Source organism: Lepisosteus oculatus, unplaced genomic scaffold (assembly GCF_040954835.1).
Source record: "Lepisosteus oculatus isolate fLepOcu1 unplaced genomic scaffold, fLepOcu1.hap2 HAP2_SCAFFOLD_40, whole genome shotgun sequence".
NCBI classification, from domain to species: domain Eukaryota; kingdom Metazoa; phylum Chordata; class Actinopteri; order Semionotiformes; family Lepisosteidae; genus Lepisosteus; species Lepisosteus oculatus.
Genome location: NW_027167934.1, coordinates 332,005 through 344,585, shown reverse-complemented (window position 1 = coordinate 344,585; position 12,581 = coordinate 332,005). Strand labels below are relative to the sequence as shown.

The window sequence follows — 12,581 nt, the reverse complement described above, 5'->3', positions numbered from 1 at the left end:
AAAGGGCTTTGGACAGGATCTTAGTGTCCACGCCTAACAGGCTGAGGGGTCTCCAGTTCTTTATGTCATTCTTTGCTCCTTTCTTAAACAAGAGAGAGATAGTGCCTTCTCTTAAGGAGTCAGGTAGCAATTCTGTCTTATAGCTTTCCTCGAATAGGAGCAGTAGCGGATCCTGAAGCAGATCCCAAAAGGTGCAATAAATTTCTTTAGGGAGCCCGTCAGCACCCGGAGTTTTCCCCTGCTGTAAGCTCTCCATAGCCTGTCTCAGCTCTTCTACTGTCAAATCCCTCTCAAGTACTTCCCTATCTTCTTCACTCAAAACGTTTTCTAGCTTTGAGGTAAAAAAATGAATTTCTTCATCCTTTACCTCTGTAGAGCTGTACAGTCTTGAGTAGAAGGCCTCGGTGCAGGAGAGGATAGCACTCAAAACGTTTTCTAGCTTTGAGGTAAAAAAATGAATTTCTTCATCCTTTACCTCTGTAGAGCTGTACAGTCTTGAGTAGAAGGCCTCGGTGCAGGAGAGGATAGCACTCGGCTCTGTTCTCTCTCGTCCCTCCTCATCAACTACACTTTCCATGACAGACTTGGAGCCTACCACTTTCCTGAAAAAGAAGCGAGTACACTTCTTATTTTCTTCCAAGAACTGCACTCTGCTTCTTAACAGCACTCCTCGACTACTTTCTTCGGCTATGCTCCGGATGTCCTTTTTTAAAAGGGTGATATCCTCGAGCACATCGAAGCCACTGTGCAGCATCGTGTAGAGACGCTGCAGCTGCCTCTGTTTCCTGGCTAGCACTCCTCTCCGTCTGGCAGCAGCCTTCCTTCCCTCAGCCATGAAAAAGGCCTTTGTCCTCATCTTCACCTCCTCCCACCACTCTCCTACTGACCCGTACAGACACTGCAAGGACAGCCACTGTGATAGTTTCTCCTTGTAGCGGGATACTACCCCCTCGTTCTCTAGCAGCTTTGTGTTGAGTTTCCAGAGGCCTGGGCCAAAGACAGTCCTGCCCTGGAGTTCCACTCTACACCCTAAAGCCTGATGATCTGAGAAGAAGACAGGCTGAAGAGTGACCCCAACAACTTTCACTCTCTCTGAGACAAAGCAATAGTCAATTCTGGAGCTGCTATTCCTCCCTGACCATGTATATCCTGCTGTTGTGGGATATATACATCTATATGTGTCTGAGAGTTTAAAGTCTTGAACTAAGTTTTGCAGGGCCAGTGAGCTGGAATCCAATTTTATCGGAGAGCTAGACTGCCTGTCTGTGTGCTCTAAGATACAATTAAAATCCCCTCCCACTATCACGTCTGTGCTACTTAACAATAGGGGAGAGAGTGCCTTGAGTAGCTCCACCCTTCCTCCCACGTCAGTAGGACAATACACATTGATTAGCCGCAGGTTAACGGTCCCCCATTCCACATCCACACACAGCAACCTGCCATCTATGACCGTCTGAATACTTTTCAATTTGAAAGCCCATCCTTTGAAAAGAATGGCCACGCCAGAGGCTCTGTTGTTATTGTCCCCTGACCAAACAGAAGGCCCTTTATCCCACCTATCTTCAAAGCTTTTATTGATAGGCTATTGATAAGCTCTCTTGATAGGCTAAAGCACACTCCTGCAACATCAACACATCTCCCTCTCTCTGCTGGAGGTAATCAAAGACACACTGGCATTTAACTCTGTCATTGATACCTCTGGTGTTAAGAGAAATTATGTTTAGAGCCATATTACATAAGAAAGTGGAACCAGTCTTTACAAAACACATTTCTCTTCGGTCTCACCTGTTACCTTCTCTTTTTCTTTTTCTTCTTACCAATTTCCTGCCAGCCATCCTCTGAATGAGCCTTCATCAGGGTGGCAGCAGTAAAAGCGTTCACGGAGTCCATTTCAAGGAAGGGGGCAGAAGGAGGGGTGGAGGGGTTCCAGCTGTCCCCATCGCCATGCTCTCCTTCCTCCTCGCTCGGGGAGAAAACAGAGTCATTTTTCCTTTTCCTCAAGTCCAGCTCCTGGGAGCACCGAGGGGAAAGGGGTGCAGCCGATGCACCAGTCTCGTCTTCCCCCTCACCCACCAGCTGTTGCAGATCCTCCGTGATGGACTGGATGGAGGAGAGGAGGGCATCTGTAGCACTTGCAGAGTCTGAGAAAAGCAGCTCCGCTGAATCCTGGGTATCGTCGCTTGACCCGCTCCACCGGGGGGCCCCACACTGGCCCTCGTTCTGAGGAGCAGGAGTGGGGGAGGGGTCCTCGCTGTTCTCGGGGGTTTTCAAACCCTCGTGCTTGTCTGGTGCAGTCTGCGGTTGTGGGGGCGTAGTGGATTTCTCTTCCACCGGCCCCGGAGCCACAGCAGGACTGATCCTGGCTGGAGACTGAGAGTCTTTGTCCAACAAGGGTTCTTTGTTTGACTTGTTGTTTGCTTTGGCTTTTTCGGGCCGGTTTGGCTGAAACAAGCACTGCCTCATCCTTTCTCATTTTGAGTTTATAGGCGTAGGCGTGGGGGCAGTTCTTAAAAACGTGTCCTTCCGAGCCACATAAATTGCACTTTGGCAGCATTGAACAGTCAGAGGCTTAATGTCCCTGTTTGCCACAGGTCTTGCAGCATTTCACAGTGCAGGACGATGCCAGGTGTCCCACAGCACCACAGCGCCGACACACCTTTGGTTGTCCCACATAAAAAACATAGCCATTGCAGGCGCCCAGCCGGATTGTAGAGGGCAGGTGCCTTAAGCCTCCATTTACATTTTCCGGTAGCAAGCGAACCTCGAATTTCCTTGCTCCTGTTTTTATACCGTCAACATCTCTAACCTCAGTTCCATGGTGGACGGTGCAGTACTGCTTAAGCCAGGTGTGAATGTCCTCCGTCTTTGCCATTTCCGAGAACATAACAACATGCACCGTTTTCCTCTCTCTCTGTGTCAGAGGCTGCAAGTTGATCTTCTCAAGGGCAGGAACTTTCCCTCTTTTTGCCTCAAACACATCCACACATTGTTCAAACAGAGAATAGGTAGCAAAAACAACCTCAAATGCTTTCTGACCTGGGAGAGCGAAGATGAAATACAAGTGCCGAGGTTCAAAGCCAAGTTCCTTCTGTAACACTTTTCTGCTGAACTGCATACGATCCATGAAGAGGTCATCCAAAAGCTCAAAACGTACAGCATTCTTGCGGGATCCAAAGGTTGCCATCTCAAACTGCAAAACAAACACTGCTTCCACAAAACAAGAAAACAATCCAACTACTCCAACTACAGGCTGATCAAGGTATCTCCCCTGCCAGGTAAGCCGAGAGCCGCAGGCGATGAGCCCGGAGCTGAACGGGCCCCACTGGCTCGTTTGTAAGGCCAGGTGCATTGCCAACCACGACCAGCAGGGCAGAGGACTTGAAGGCGGCCTGGGCTCCTGCAGCTGTCCAGCCACGCACTCTGGTTTCTCTTCATCTCGTACAAATCTTTTGCCTTTTACTAAAGATTTCCATGGAGAGGAGCATGAATGAGTTCCATACAATTTTTGTGCTTCCCTGCCTTCGGGTGGGGCGCAGCTGGGCTGGTCAAAGAGAGAAAACAAAACCGCTCACAATCGCTCTTACAATGCAGTAAGTAGCACAGGCTACTTAAACACATGAATGCAAAACAGCATTTTTCAGCTGATTTAAAATGTACCTAAAGGAGAAGCATTATTGAAGACCATCAATTACCAAGAGCTTTTGTCAAAGGTTTTGGTGGTCATTTTGAATGACCACAGAGCGCTGTGACCTCGTTTTTACATCTCATCCAAAAGACAGCGCCCTTTTACAACACAGCATCTCCGTCACTATACTGGGGCATTGGGACCCGCACAGACCTCAGGGTGAGCGCCCCCCCGCCGGCACCATTAACACCGCTTCCAGCTGGAAGCTTTGTTTTTCCCTGTAGCTCACCCTCATCCGGGTACTGACCTGGCTCACACCTGCTTAGCTTCAGTGGGTTTTCAGTTGCGAGTTGCAAGGGGATGCAAGTGATGGAGCCACTCGCTGCAAAAGCCACTGCATTGGCCGAGAATCGAACCCGAGCCACCCGCGTGGCAGGCGAGAATTCTACCACTGAACCACCAATGCTCAGTGCCTGGGCCTTCAAAAAAGACGCTTTTTTGGTGCTCTGTGCAAAACGCGTCGACATCTGCTTCCAGCTGCAAAATGCCATTCGCGGACGCTGAAGAACTTATTTCCGGGTACAAGCGATTGGGCGTTTTAAAACCACCAGGAACAGCAAAGAGGCGCGCTTCTTTGCTTGTGCCGAAACACACCGACTGGAGGCGGACAACGTAGTCGGCAGGATTGGAACCTGCGCAGGGAAACCCCAATGGATTTTTAGTCCATCGCCTTAACCACTCGGCCACGACTACAGCAAGCCCCATTGCCGCTGCATTCTTGCTACAACCTTACCTGGATCGCGAGGCGCCGGCGGAAGCCTATTTCAAAGTCGTTCTCTGTTTCAAAAAAACATTTCCAAAATACAAGCCTTGCAGACAGACACGCCTCAGAGGACTTAAGGGTGGCTTCATGTCGGAATGATAAAGTCTCCCCGTCCGGACATGAAAATGCCACTTTGTTACACACAAAAAAAGAATCAACAACAGAGAAATGCCCACAAGCATTTGAAAAGCCGCACCACGTCGCACTTGAAATAGCTCTTACATTAGTGGTAGATGCAGGAATCGCCTTTTTATTTACGCTCTTACCAACGCGATGGAAAGCAAAACAAAGCAAAGCAGAGCAAAACAAAACAAACAAACGAAAACCCTCACGTCCCGCACTTGCATATAACGCCGTTACGTGCACCCCCAACATTCTTCTTTGCGCATCTGTGAAAGGTAAACTCTTGAGCAAACTCTGAACCAGCTCTAAGGAAACTAATCCGATTAGACGTTACTTTGACTCATCTTCTTACGCTCAGTGTCGGATTGCTCAAACTCCAGCTAGGGTTAGGGTTAGCATTCCCACGCTACTTAGACACTTTGTTTACGCTCAGTGCTGGATTTTGGGAACTTCAGGACGAGTGGGAATTTTCTCCTATCTGTCCATTCTGTTTTGTTTTGGAGACTCTTGGCTGCCTATGTTGTTCAGTGCAGCGTGAAGGAAACATTTTCCAAAACTGTGTCAGCTCAAAAGTTGTAAGAAAACCTCTCCAGCTGCTTTAACTCTCTTCATTTTTGTCATTTAATGTGACACTCGATGTATAACTGGAGCCTCACATATGCAAATGGTGAGGCTCCAGTTCGACACCACTTTACAGTATATGACAAAAGCATGGCAGACTGTGCCGGACCAGCTGGTAACTTCTGCTTATTTTGACCATATTAAACATTGGAAATCTTCCCACTTGCATTTGTGACACTTGATTTTGGCTCCACCTAAGACACTCTTAAATCTTCAAACACTTTTCTCTTCTCCCGCAACACACTTGTCTGTCGGCACTACGTGGCAGCGTTGCATGACAACCCATCTCACCACGGAAAGGAACCTAACAGCTTTGGTAAGAGAGTAGAATTACCTGAAGAACTGCTTTCCATGGAAGCAGGACCAAGCGATGTAGCATTTTTATAGTACCAGGAAAGGAGAAGCGGCACTTCGCCTTTGCCGCACAGGCACAAGGTGACGTGCGGCAGACGCCGTAGTCGGCAGGATTCGAACCTGAGCGGGGAGTCCCCAATGGATTTCAAGTCCATCGCCTTAACTACTCGGCCACGACTACAGCGAGCTCGCCGCCGCCCCATTCCTCCTATAATCTAACACGGAGTGCGAGGTGGCTGCGGAAACTTTTTTAAAGTCGCTCTACATTAAAAAAAAAATACCTTTCACAAGATACATGCCGGCAGACAGACACGCCTCAGAGGGTTTAAGGCTGGCTTCACGTTCAAATGATAAAGTCTCCCCGTCCGGATGTCAAAATGCAACATTGGCAGACAGAAAAAACATCAACAAACCACAAATGTGGACAAGGATTTTACAAGCTGCACCACACTACACTTTCAAAAACATTTACATTCGTGTTAGATGCAGGAATTGTCTTTGTTTTGCGTGCTTACGAACGCCATAGAAAACGAAACAAAACAAAAGCCCTCAGCTCCTGCACTTGATTATAATGCCGTTACGTGTCGAAGCAGGAATTTACGTCATCTTACCACTACAACATGGGGAATAGAGGGAAATGAACACACGCTACGAATCGTCTCAATCACTCCCTAGAGTCGTAAGGCACATTGAAGGGTGCACCCCCATCATTAATCGTTGGGCCTCTGTAAAAGGAAAGCTGTTGAGCAGTCTTTGAAACAGCTCGGATGAAACACTTGATTGCTTCCATGTGCATCTGGAGCCCACTTCTTATTTTCACTTCACGCCGCCCAAAGCATTTCTAAAACAGGAGATTCGCGTTTGGGAATGCGCCCTGCCCTACAAATAAAACAGGTCTACGGGTCTGAAACCTGCTCCACGGAAAACAGTTCTGTTGCGCTTTTGATCAAAGGGAGATTCTCTGTTCTTACTTTTTGATTACATAACACCCAAAGGGGCTTCTTTGGAGCTGGATTCCAACCAGCATCCTAAAGTTTCTTGGCGGTATCCTTTACAGTCCTCTGTTCGGTCGACAAGGAACAGAAGGGGGCAGCTTTCCTCACACATACAGTGCAATGTACTGTAGTGTTCCCCTTCATTGAATTCGCAGTTCTGCATCAGACCTCAAACTCGTTTCCTTAGCTTGGATTTAAGCCACGAAGCAGGCTTCTACTGTATAAACGTCTAGAGGAATCACAAACTATTTGAGAGGCCATCATCCCATTGGGAACTGACAAAGTCTATCCCTAAACACCTAGCGCAGTCTCTCGAGAGACTGTCAAAAATCGCTTTCTCCGTTTGTGCTGCAAGTAAGTGAAAACGCGGTCTCAACCCAGAGCCACTTGGCAGCAGCGGCACGTAAATACTGTTACTGCCACTGCTCGATACCAACGTTAGCCTACTATACCATGTTCAGCCACCGCTAGAAAATGTAAGGCTCTAGTACTGGAGCAAACAAAAGGAGGGCCAACGTCGAACAGGCACACGTGTCAGACATAGAGAGCGACGAGGATGGGATTCGAACCCATGCATGCAGAGCATAATGAATTAGTAGTCCATCGCCTTAACCACTCGGCCACCTCGTCGACGAAACTGGACTGTCCAGACATGGGTTGGCGCGCTCCAGATGATCTTTTTCTTTTTTTTCCCTCGTACTCGAGGGTCATTTTCCTGTTCCACATGCGATTTCAACATTTTCCTTGGGAGATGTCAAGCAAGCAAGCCACTGCTGTGGTTCAGTGGCCAGTGTGGAGTTCAGTGGCCCTGTTGTACACAGAAAGCACATTGAGCTCCTTGGACATGAAAAGTTCCAGACAAAAGCCATTTGTCATCCTTTCTCTTGGTGTCGATGTTGCTATTGTATAAAGGTGGCAACTTGCTCAGCGAGCAGGCGGAGCACACACCGAATGCAGATGTGTCTGAGTGGTGTGTCCAAGTGGCTGCAAAAGGACAACTATCCTGCGGCGCCGTGGCTTAGTTGGTTAAAGCGCTTGTCTCTTAAACAGGAGATCCTGAGTCCGAATCCCAGTGGTGCCTTCTTTGTTCTGTCTTCTTGAACAGAACTGGTCCTTACAGACAACCGCCTACGGCTAGACTTAATTAAATGCAAGTATTCATTTCCTGTCTTTAACGCGACTTGTTTTTCTTAACATGGATGCAACTTGCAAAACATGAAATACAAACATTGCTAATCAGCGCTAGCGGCTGGCAAAAAAAAAGAAGTCAGCAATGTTTTTTTTCTTTAACCTTAACCCTGCTAATGGAGAAGAGTTAAACGACCGAGTCTATGCAGCTTAAACGGTGCTCATGTCGGGTTCTTAGCTGAAAGGGTGGTAAATCACGCTCACCCCAGTCCTTAATCTTTTAAAAGGATACAAAATTGAACCTAGTCGCCACATCACATACATCCTGTTCAACAATAAAAAGGTGACATCTATCCTCGATCCAGAGTAAATCCCACATTGAGGGCATATTGTTTTCCACTTTACCATGAGTCGGGCTCAGCTGCACAGAGGCGAGAGCAGAGCAATGAGGTCACGGGGACAGGGGAGTCACACGCTGGCGGTTTAAACACGCGGAAGAAAACTGAGGGATCCACAGTATGTGGACCCTCCGTGCGCCATCAGTCCACACTCCGGACTCTGAATCCTGCCATCCAAGTTAAGATCTCGGCGGAACCTGAGGCGCAGTTCCTTCTTAAAACGTAATCTGGTGAGCATTTCTAGAATCGTACTTGTATAGATGCAGCCTTTAATGTGTTGCTAGGTTAAAATTGATGACTTATTGAACTTCAGTAGGCAACTTCCCTCTTGATTTCGGATTTAATTTCATTATTACAGGGGCGCTTTTATGAAGACAGAGTCATGTTCAGGTACTTTGCTTGATGGAGGAAGCATATTTCGGACTCTGTGATCTGCTCACCTGGAAAGGTCTGCTGTACTACTACAAGAGAGAAGTAGAGTCTGGAAGAATGGACAATTTTATGATGCTTTGGAAGATAATGTTTTTTTTTTCTTTGAAATCGAAATGAATCAGAATATCAGTGCAAAAGACAAACTCTTGGTTTGGTTTAAAGAGATATGGTTTTAAAACAGACAAAATGTAGAAAACAGGTGTTTCTCACTTTTGGAAAAGAATGGACCGGGGGTAATATTTTACTAGTTGCAGTGCTGATCTCACTGGGTTACAGTCCTGCAGTGTCACAGCAGGGCCAGTGGCGCAATGGATAACGCGTTTGACTACGGATCAAGAGATTGCAGGTTCGACTCCTGCCTGGCTCGGGTCGTTTTTAAATGCATCGGGCTACTCCCTAAGTAGTCTGTGCTACTTACTGCATTGTAATCGTACCCAGTAAGAGATTTCCTTCATGTAAATGAACTGCACCTGACAGCTTTAGAAAAACACCTGGGCTCAGTACGGTGCTGAGAGCTCAGCGTTGCTGTTCTAATTAGCACGCACTGCATCGGCTATGAGCCCGAACCTTTCAATTATTCCGATCAGTAAGTCAACACGTAGTCCACATGAACGGTAGAAATATTCTCTTGTCTGTCTCTTGTTTGTATAGAACTGAATGTCCCTGACAATGTACTGTTAGTTTTAATTGAAGAACGGCATTTGTGTTCAAATATACCAGACAAGTTTATGTAACTGCTCATGCGACACTCAGTTGTAATTAGTCAAGAAATAAAGTCGAACAACAGCTGCGGGTTTGATTCTGAACGTATCAGATTGCAGCGCCTTTTACTTCCATTGACAAATGATAGAGATTCGAAGAGAGATCCTTCAGACCAGCAAGCAAACCCACGGCTATTTCGGTTTTCTATCTAGGCAACGTTGGTGTCTGCAATAGCATACATGAAAGCGTGATGCAATTTCTGTGGCTACATTTGTTGCACGTCATGCACAGTAAGAGTGTTTCTAACACCAAATAAAAAGTCAACAATTAGCGATCACGCCTTCTCCTCAGTTAACCCACTGAAACCCTTGCTGTTAACAGTTCTTTACTGCGTGCTTTAAGAGCACCTACACATCGTGTCGGTTCTTACAGCTTTATTCATTAGGTTTTCAAAGGCATAAGTAGAGCACCAGAGGTGCGAACGCAAAATGTGTGGTTATCTGAAGAATTGCTTTCCATGGCAGCGGGGCCAAGCGATTTAGCGTTTTTATAGTACCAGGAAAGGAGAAGCGGCACTTCGCCTCTGCCGCGCAGGCACAAGGTGACGTGCGGCAGACGCCGGAGTCGGCAGGTTTCGAACCTGCGCGGGGAAGCCCCAACGCATTTCGAGCCCATCGCCTTAACCACTCGAGCACGACAAATGCGAGCTCACCGCCTCCGCATTCCTCCTATAATCAAACACGGACTGCGATTTGGCTGCGGAAACCTTTTTAAAGTTGCTCTCCGTTAAAAAAAATACCTTTCACAAGATTCGTGCCGGCAGACAGACACGCCTCAGAGGGTTTAAGGCTGGCTTCACGTTCAAATGATAAAGTCCCCCAGTCCGGATGTCAAAATGCAACTTTGGCAGACAGAAAAAACATCAACAAACCAAAAATGTGGACAAGGATTTTACAAGCTGCACCACACTGCACTTTCCAAAGCATTTACATTCGTGTTAGACGCAGGAATTGCCTTTGATTTGCGCGCTTACGAACGCCATGGAAAACGAAACAAAACTAAAGCCCTCAGCTCCTGCACTTGATTATAATCCCGTTACGTGTCGAAGCAGGAATTTACGTCATCCTACCACTGCAACACGGGGAATAGAGGGAAATGAGCACAAGCTACGAATTGTCTCTAATCAGTCCCTACAGTTGTAAAACGCCTGGAAGCGTGCACCCCCATCATTAATCTTTGCGCATCTGTGCAAGGTAAACTCTGGAGCAGTCTCTGAAACGGCTCAAAGGAAACACGTGATTGATTCCATGTGCATCTGGGGTTCATTTCTTATTTACATTTAATTCAAGGGAAAGGCTTGGGTCAGTTTCAGACGGCCTCCAACAGCGAGATTCAAGCGCCCCACCTTCAGCCCAATCTGCGCCGCCAGAACGCCAACGGCTCCTCTGGTCTCCGGGGTGCGGTTGTGACCCCGTAACCTAAAGTGTTGGTGGCAGACAAATGGAGACTAACAGGTGATGTCCTAGGACATGACTACATTGTGACACTCGGTGGGGATGGTGACCATTGCTTGGAAAAGAGTGCGAGGCCCCTTTAGAAAAACATTTTGTTAACAGGCATTCTGTCTCAGCCTAAACACCTATAGCTTGCAAAGCGCATGCTATTAGACAGGCACCTCTGCAAGACCTTAAGAGTCTCTTAAACTAGTGATAGTAAGGTGTTCCCAATGGGCGATGTTTGGCTTTCAAATCATCTCTCTGTGGAAGCGCCGCGATGCAGCTGTTTAAGGCTTAGAAGCAGCTGACTGTTTCACTACCTAGCTGATTACTGTCAGTCAGGGAGCTAAGAGGTGAAAAGCCTGTCTGAGAGACAATTCGCCGTCGATCAGTTCAATATGTTCCGTACCAGCTCGGCGCACCTGAGATCATCTTGGTAGCCGTGTAGCTCAGATGAGTGAGAGCGTGTGTGTGTGTGTGTACCATCGTGATTGGATGCCGGTCCTTCTCAGGTCACAGTAAACCTTCTGCTGCCTAACTTTCCCTAGTGTGCCCCAGTGGCCTAATGGATAAGGCACTGGCCTCCTAAGCCAGGGATTGTGGGTTCGAGTCCCATCTGGGGTGCTCCTGTCCCATTTTGAGCGTACAAATGTCCTTGTGATTTGCAAAGCTGCAACACCACCTTACTCAGTGAGCGTCTCTGCTTTTCTCTCACATACAGTTGGGAGAAAAACTTTTGTAAACAGCCCTTCGGAATGATGTGGATTTCTGCATGAATGGCTCCTAACATGTGATCTTATCTTTATCTAAGTCATAATAATTAATAAAGAGAGTCTGATTTAACAAACAACACACGCCCAACATTTGACATTGCTGTTTCTTTATTGACCAAATGGTTTAAACAATCAAGGTCATTGATGGAAAAAGTATGTGAACCCTTATATTAAGGAGCTAGTGGAACCTCCTTTATGACAAAAACCTCAACCCCTACTTTCTGTAGCGGCTGGTCAGACCTGAGCAGCGGTTAGGAGGTATTTTGGCCTATTCCTCTATGAAAAACTGTTTCAGTCATGTATATTTTTGGGATGTCTTGCACTGAACGGCCTGCTTCAGATCACGCCACAGTACTTCAATGGGATTGGGGTCAGGACTCTTACTTGGCCATCCCAAAATACGGAATTTCTTCTGTTTCAGCCACTCTGTTGTTGATGTACTCCATTAACTTTCAACTTTTGTCACATCTGTCCACAGAACATTGTTCCAGGAGTTGCTGTGGAACATCCATGTGGTCTTTAGCAAACTTGAGAGGGGCAGTGGTGGTTTTTTTTGGGGGGAGAGCAGTGGTTTCCTCCATGGTGACCTCGCATGATCACCACTCCTGTTCAGATTTCTTCTTATGGTGGACTCATAAACACAGACATAAGACAAAGTCAACCACCTGTTCGCTAGATCCCATCCCCACTCAGCTAGTCAAAGATTCCCTCGAAGGACTGGCAGGACCTATAATTAGTATGATGAATGCATCGCTTGCGTCAGGCGTTGTACCTGATCAATTTAAGGTAGCGGTTGTTAGACCGCTCCTTAAGAAGTCAAATTTGGATCCACAAGTTCTTAACAACTACAGGCCTGTCTCAAAGGTCCCATTTCAATCTAAAAGTCTTGGGAGAATAGTTGTTGCCCAACGTCAATCGTATCTGGATTCAAATAATATACTTGAGAAATTTCAGTCTGGTTTCTGAAACTGCATTAACAAGAGTCGTAAATGATATTCTCTTAGCTACTGATGCGGGGAATGCAACAGTGCTTGTGCTTCTAGATCTTAGAGCTGCCTTTGACACGGTTGACCTCTCTGTTTTGTTACACAGGCTTGAGTTTGAGGTTGGC

At 47.0% G+C, this 12,581-nt stretch overlaps 6 non-coding genes across 6 annotated transcripts; 3 read left to right on the top strand and 3 right to left on the bottom strand.

The window, feature by feature from the left end:
• Positions 1–3,415: 3,415 nt before the first annotated feature.
• LOC138228345 (U5 spliceosomal RNA) lies at positions 3,416–3,532 on the top strand. The gene has a single exon (XR_011185425.1). It is a non-coding gene; the product is annotated as a U5 spliceosomal RNA (small nuclear RNA).
• Positions 3,533–4,296: 764 nt separating this feature from the next.
• trnaf-aaa (transfer RNA phenylalanine (anticodon AAA)) lies at positions 4,297–4,378 on the bottom strand. Its single transcript has one exon. It is a non-coding gene; the product is annotated as a tRNA-Phe (tRNA).
• A 1,267-nt stretch (positions 4,379–5,645) lies between these two features.
• On the bottom strand, positions 5,646–5,727 carry trnas-uga (transfer RNA serine (anticodon UGA)). The gene has a single exon. It is a non-coding gene; the product is annotated as a tRNA-Ser (tRNA).
• A 1,362-nt stretch (positions 5,728–7,089) lies between these two features.
• Positions 7,090–7,171, bottom strand: trnas-acu (transfer RNA serine (anticodon ACU)). Its single transcript has one exon. It is a non-coding gene; the product is annotated as a tRNA-Ser (tRNA).
• Positions 7,172–8,793: 1,622 nt separating this feature from the next.
• On the top strand, positions 8,794–8,866 carry trnar-acg (transfer RNA arginine (anticodon ACG)). The gene has a single exon. It is a non-coding gene; the product is annotated as a tRNA-Arg (tRNA).
• Positions 8,867–11,248: 2,382 nt separating this feature from the next.
• Positions 11,249–11,321, top strand: trnar-ccu (transfer RNA arginine (anticodon CCU)). Its single transcript has one exon. It is a non-coding gene; the product is annotated as a tRNA-Arg (tRNA).
• The last annotated feature ends 1,260 nt before the right edge of the window (positions 11,322–12,581 follow it).